Consider the following 7,500-nt stretch of genomic DNA (forward strand, 5'->3'; position numbering starts at 1 on the left):
CTGACATCATTTTACTTTTCTCCACTTCTAAATTAAAATAAATGACCTTCTTAAAGAACATCAACACTAATTTCATTTTCTAAAGATGGCTTTCAGTCGAGAACATGCAAGTGCCATTTTTAAATGTAATAAATTAAAGTAAAAATACTTTGACCCAGGATGGCGCTTAACATGTTTAAACTGATAGCCTCATATACATATATATATATATATATATATATATATATATATATATATATATATATATATATATATATTAAAAATTTTATCCACTTGTCTTGTCAAGAATATTGTACATCACGTGAATTTCTTTTTCAAATGTTACGCCAAGAACAACCCACTCAGATCGATCTACCGTGCTTCCAGGAAACCCACTTACGATTCTGAACAAACAATAAAATCATCATACACTTTTTATGTTAACCGATTTACAAAATACTCCAAAACTCTCCTGATAAATAATAAACAGGTAAGTCGAAAGGCCATTGTATCGGTTCGTCATGGAGCGAGCAGCCCCGCCCACTCCAAGGAGCGGCAGTAAATATGATTTCCCGAGTTTTAATGATGTAAACAGACGAAAATTCTGAGGGCGGTGTTTGGGTTCAAATCGTTGCTATGCGTTCCACAGGTCTGGAGTCGACGTAGATTTTTAGTTTTCTGTAAAGAAAACTATTGCGCTGGATTTGTCTGTCCGTTCGAGCTTTATTCTGTCCGTACCTATTTTCTGTCCGTACTTTTTCTGTCCGCCCTCAGATCTTAAAAACTACTGAGGGTTTCGGGGCTGGGCTTGGTATGTTGATCATCCACCCTCCAGTCATCAAACATACCAAATTGCAGCCCTCTAGCCTCAGTAGTTTTTTTTATTTTATTTAAGGTTAAAGTTAGCTATGATCGTGCATCTGGTAACGATATAGGGTAGGCCCCCACCAGGCCGTGGTTAAAGTTTCATGGGCCGCGGCTCATACAGCATTTATACCGAAACCAACAAAAGATAGATCTATTTTCGGTGGCCTAGATTATAAGCTGTAGCGGCTGTACAGAAAACCTGATTGTCCCGAAGAAACTTCGGCGCACTTCTTACTTTTTTCAAATTAGCTGAAATTTGAGCTGTATGTTACAAGCGCATGAACTCAAACACGTCACTAAGTTTGTGTGTGTGTGTGTGTGTGTGTGTGTGTGTGTGTGTGTGTTTGTGTACTCGTTTCACCTTTTTTTTTCTTTTTAACCCTCTCTTATATTACCATATTTCTTAGAACAATGTGTACCCATATTTTTTTTTAACAAGAATATTCTGCGGGTAATTAAATCAGCTTTTTGAATTGCTATTGTCCAGCCCGTGTTATAATAAAGATGACGACCTACTGATTAATCCCTCTATTATGCAGTATTACCGGGTAATTTTGACAGGTATGAGATATATTAGAATATACCTGTATGTATGTATGTATGTATGAATGTATATATATATATATATATATATATATATATATATATATATATATAACATATATATATATATATATAATTAAATATTCAAAGACCCAATCACTGAAAGCTAATACCATCCCCTTGGCTCGTGGCCAACCCCCGTAAAAAAATTGACAAATCAATGTTTTGACAAGGACGCATCTATCATTTTATCGGAGACGAATATTGTTTTACGACCTTTCCAATTGTATGCATAACGGCGTTATTTATGACCGGCCGGGCCTGACGTCGATGGATAAAAGGATATCGAAGTCGAATAACTGCCTAGCAACCCCACGGAACAAAAAAAAAAAAAATACATAATTAATTAAAAAATATAAAAAGGAAAAAATAACGCTCGTGACTTGCCTTTTTGTGATTTTTTTTTTGTGTTTTTATTTTACAGTTGTCAAATGAATCTATGACAACCTTACGGTGAAGATATGCAACGACGTCATTGCTTTCACCCAAAAATTTTTTTCTCATCAGATTCGCCAATCTTCAACCGAAGATATGCAAAGATATCTTTACTTTCACCGAAAACTTTCTTTTTATTACTTTCATCATAACACAATTATCGATTAGCAGTCTTCTGTTTTTGACGTGTAAGAATTCTATCGATCGAAGACTGGCTACTACAGAGGTTAAGGGCCTTTTAGGATGGTTAATACGAATGTGCAAATTACAGACAAAGACGACACTGCCTTTCATTACATAACCAATATTCAATTAAACGCCTAACAACGTAAAAGCAAGACGAGACTCAATTACTTTCACTTCTGGAGTTTTAAAGAAGCACAATGCTTTCGTTCGATTTAATATTCTTATTTTTTATTTAGTTATTAATTTATTTTTTTTTTCTTTTATCACAGTCATTCTATTCGACTGGGTGGTTTTTATAGTGTGGTGTTCTGGTTGCATCCCGCCTCCTTAGAGTCCATCACTTTTCTCACTATGTGCGCTGTTTCTGGTGTAACACACTCTTCTGCATGAGTCCTGGAGCTACTTCTGGCACCTAGATTTTCAGGTTCTTTATTATTATTATTATTGTGTGTGTATTGTGTACATATTATTATTGGGAGAAAATTAATAAATAAAATCTGACGTAACCTCTCAGTATAATACCTGAATACCTGCCATTAGTTTAAAGTACGTTACGTTGGACCTGTTGGATTGTGATGGAAACTACAGTGATCTGATGTACAGCTAATGGACAATTCTTTTATAGTCTGCAAATATAATGTACACATTCTGGTAAATGAAAGCTGTTCATTTTATTGCAATCAGCATGCACATTAAGCTGTGGAGAGCATGTTGATCACAGGACACGAAATTTTTATAATTTCCTGTGACTCTGACACTACTAGTCTTATTTCATTCAAATTTGGTATGCAGGTTAATGTAACTCAGAGAAGTGGACCTGGGATGATTATCATTTCATTTGTATATATCACATGGCCTGCTTGCATGGATCCTATGTGAATCATTTAGGCGCATGAGCTGAAAGCTGAAGTGAGCTTCTGTGATCAAAGATTGTCCAGCGTCTATCTGCAGGAAGGTATTTATGTCTGTCAGAGGTTCAAGAGAAGATGCAATGCATTGCTATCCTAATACAGTTATCCACGAATCTGAATAATTTACTTAATTTTTTTCCTATTCAATTATTAATTTATTTATTAATTTCTTATTTTTAGGTGGGTGATCTTTCTGCATTTCCCATCACTTTCTGTTATTTCTTTCTACTGAACAGCATATACTTTGGAAGCTTGAATTTCAAGTCAATGGCCCCTGTGGGCTTGTGCATACGAATAGGGTTCATCTTCTGAGTAATAATAATGATAATAACGTAAGTACATTATCTTACGGTAAACTATGGCAGGGTGATAGCCATACTGACTAAATGATGCCAAGCATATGGAATGATATTAGCAACACATGACATATTCATAATTAGATTCTAATGAAAACCTAGAGGGTTGTTTTTAGAACAGCTTATGGGAAATTCGTCATATTTCGAATGTATGATCATCACACGATAGCGAAAGAGGGTTGTTTATTTTAACGTTGCTTCGCATGCAAATTAGCCTGCGGGGACCATGTTAATGAGGTCACACGATTCAAAATTCGTCAAAGTTTGTAAATAAAACTCGACAGGGGATGAAATTCTAACAGCTTTCTAACTAGAAAGCTTTGGAAAACTTCTGCGACGGGGAGAAAGTATTCAGTTTCATTCTGAAACTTATATAAATAAAGGCAATGCCCCGAAGTTAAGTGAAACGACGGAGTGGTGCCAGGCCTTTCGACACTTGTCCTTTACTCACCTGATGCTGCTAAGTGAAGGGACGGTAAGTCGACCTCTACCACTCCGTTGTTTCCTCCGTGGCATTGCGCTGACCTATATATATTCATCGTTCCATGTTTTCGTAATTCAGTTATACATTATGAAGATTATGTGTGCCCTAGAACCCAGTAATAACCTTTTAAAGCTTTCGTGCCCATTTGTAGCCTCATTATCCAGTCATGAAATATTTGCTCGGTAAATTTTGGAGAAGATTAGGCTGATGGCTTCAAATTTTATTTTACGACTTTTGATCGTCGTCGTACAGGCGCAATAAAACTTTGAAATTACGGCTTAGAAGGCACTGCGATGTTGAAAGTCGACGGTTGGTCAAGCATAACTTGTGTATATATATATGCAAGCATACACACATACACACATACATAATATACACATACATATATATATTCTATATGTATACATTTATACATTATATATATGTATATATATATATATACATATATATATTGTCTATTTTTATACAGACTCTATTAATAAATTCTTACTGAATGCTTGCGGCGTCTTCTATTGTATAGCTAAACTCGGGAAATTAATACACACTACATGTACACATCAGCATTCAATAGGAAAACAAAAAAGAGACACACACACGAGCGCATTATATGCATATGCATGTATGTATGTATGTATGTATGTAAGTATGTGTATAATGCTACAGGGAATATGTGAAATCCAGGGATTTCATGAATTCCCTAAGGAATTTGTTAAATGAGCAACTTGCTTAAGACATTTGATCCCCGAGGACTAGTACTAAACACGGTGAAACAGTGATTCATGTACACTGTTTCGCCATGTTCAGTACTAGCCCCTGGGGGGGCTAAATGTATTTTGCCGTGATTAAAGCCCTTTGTTGGCCGAGTCGGTTGAGCTTCGGACTGTCATTCAATGGGCGGGTTTATTCCCGCCGCCGGCTGACGAGAGTTGAGGAATTTTATTTCTGGTGATAAAATGAATTTCTCGCTATAATGTGGTTCGGATTCCACAATAAGCTGTACAGGTCCGTTGCTAAATAACCAATTGGTTCTTAGCACGTAAAATAAGTCTAATCCCTTCAGGCAGCCTGGAGGCTGTTAATCAGCTCAGTGGTCTAGTAAAACTAAAGTATACTTAACTTTTGCCGTGATTAGTACCAAACCACTGGGGGATCAAATGTCCCTAAGTGTATTTGATCCCCCAGGGGCTAATACTAAACATGGCAAAACACATTTGACCCCCAGAGGTTAGTACTAAACTTGGCAAAACAGTGTAGATGAATCACTCTTTCACCATGTTTAGTACTAGCCCTCGTGGATCAATGTTCCTAAGCGAACTGGTCGTTTCACAAATTCCCTACCCGATTACACATATTCCAGCAAACACACACACACAAACACAAACATATATATATATATATATATATATATATATATATATATATATATATATATATATATGTGTGTGTGTGTGTGTGTGTAACAATGTGTGTATGTATGTATATATACATATACATTGTCATAAAGGTAACGAACACCTAATGAGATATAAACACTTTACTTTCAAACCCCTGTTGCAGCCGATTCGCTGCTTGATAAATGCAACCAATGCATGCAAGTAGTGTATGTCTACGTTTATCACTGAATGGAAATGTCACGGCATTGTAGAACATTACTGAATTCCCCAAGTCGAATATTTGTACATGGTTAATAAAATCAGTTTCCGCGGAATGGTTCGAATTTACTCTAAGGGAACACAGAAGATGATAGGTCATGAGGCCTCCTGCATATTCACTCAGGGGGAAGAAGACATTCGCATGCACATGAATTTACCTTCTTATGATGCTATTCCTTTTAGCTGATTATGCACGTATGTGAATGTGCATAGACATATAGGAGTGCATATGTATGTGACAGTGCATTTACATATAGGAATGTATATGTATGTGACTGTATATATGTTACAGTAAGACTGTGAAACCAGGGAGTTTTCATAGGTCCCGTGAATACCAATTCATAGAACACATTTGATCCCTCGATGGGCTAGTACTAAACATAGCAAAACAGTGATTCATGTACACTGTTTTGCCGTGTTTAGTTCTAGCCCCTCTGGGATCAAATGTGCCAATGTGCACTTGATCCCCGAGGGGCTAGTACTAAACACAGCGAAACAGTGTACATGAATTACTGTTTCGTTGTGTTTAATTTAACCTCGAAGATCAAATAATCCCCCAATTGCATTTGATCCCCAAGGTACTTAACATAGCAAAACATACTTGATCCCAGAGGGACTAGTACTAAACACGGTGAAACACATTTGATCCCAGAAGGGCTAGTATTAAATGCCCAAAAACACATCACAATCCCAGAGGAGGCTGGTATAACATGGCAAGAAACACATTTGATCCCAGGGCTAGTACTAAACATGGCAAAACACATTTTATTCCTGAGGGGCTAGTACTAAACATGGTGAAACACATTTGATCCCAGAAGGGCTAGTACTAAACACGCTGAAACACATCTGATCCCAGAGGGGCTGGTACTAAACATGGCGAAACACATTTGATCCCAGAGGGGCTAGTACTAAACATGGCAAAACACATTTTATCCCTGAGGGGCTAGTACTAAACATGGTGAAACACATTTTATCCCAGAGGGGCTAGTACTAAACACGGTGAAACACATTTGATTCCTGAGGGGCCAGTACTAAACACAGCGAAACACACTTGACCCCAGAGGGGCTAGTACTAAACATGGCAAAACACATTTGATCCCAGAGGGGCCGGTACTAAACACAGCAAAACACATTTTATCCCTGAGGGGCTAGTACTAAACACTGCAAAACACATTTGATCCCAGAGGGGCTAGTAATAAACATGGCGAAACACATTTTATCTCTGGGGGCTAGTACTAAGCACGGCAAAACACATTTGATCCCAGAGGGCTAGTACTAAACATGGCAAAACACATTTTCTCCCTGAGGGGCTAGTACTAAACACGGCAAAACACTTGATCCCAGAGGGGTAGTACTAAACACGGCAAAACACATTTGATCCCAAGGGCTAGTACTAAACATGGCGAAAGTGTAGATTTATCACTGTTTTGCCGTGTTTAGTACCAGCCCCTCGGAGATCAAATGCCCCTACGTGAAATGGTGATTTCGCAAATTGCCTGAAAATTTCAGAGACTTCGTGAAATTCCTGGTTTCACAGTCTTACTGTAACATATATACATATGGGAATGTATATGCATGTGACAGTACATATACATGAGCGAATGCACACAAGCAGACACTCACACATAGTCCTATTGAACTTCATACACAGCAGCTTCTCATTCCGTAGCCCAGAGTAAATTTGCCCTCATTGATAATTCACAAACTGGCGAGGGGCAATCATCCCTGAGCGGGTGGGCAAATTGAAATGTTAAATAAAACAAAGAAATCAAAGAAAAGGAAGAAAAGACTTTTGAGAATATTCCTTTTTATTGGGGGGGGGGTTAGATCGAATTAATTATCATTAAAGGGGGACTGTTATGATATTGATGGTATATGGAGATTCAATCTCTCTCTCTCTCTCTCTCTCTCTCTCTCTCTCTCTCTCTCTCTCTCTCTCTCTCTTTTGTTATAATTCAGATTTGGAGAAGAGGTACAAAACATTCATTTTTGCAGTGCAATAAAAATGAGTATTAACTATAATGGAA

General features: G+C 37.5%; 1 protein-coding gene across 1 annotated transcript in view; it reads left to right on the forward strand.

Annotated features, from left to right (window-relative positions):
* LOC136842799 (uncharacterized) overlaps positions 1-7,500 on the forward strand; it is a 26,855-nt gene that overhangs the window by 18,268 nt on the left and 1,087 nt on the right. The window lies entirely within an intron of this gene.

The sequence above is a fragment of the Macrobrachium rosenbergii genome, chromosome 2 (assembly GCF_040412425.1).
Source record: "Macrobrachium rosenbergii isolate ZJJX-2024 chromosome 2, ASM4041242v1, whole genome shotgun sequence".
NCBI classification, from domain to species: domain Eukaryota; kingdom Metazoa; phylum Arthropoda; class Malacostraca; order Decapoda; family Palaemonidae; genus Macrobrachium; species Macrobrachium rosenbergii.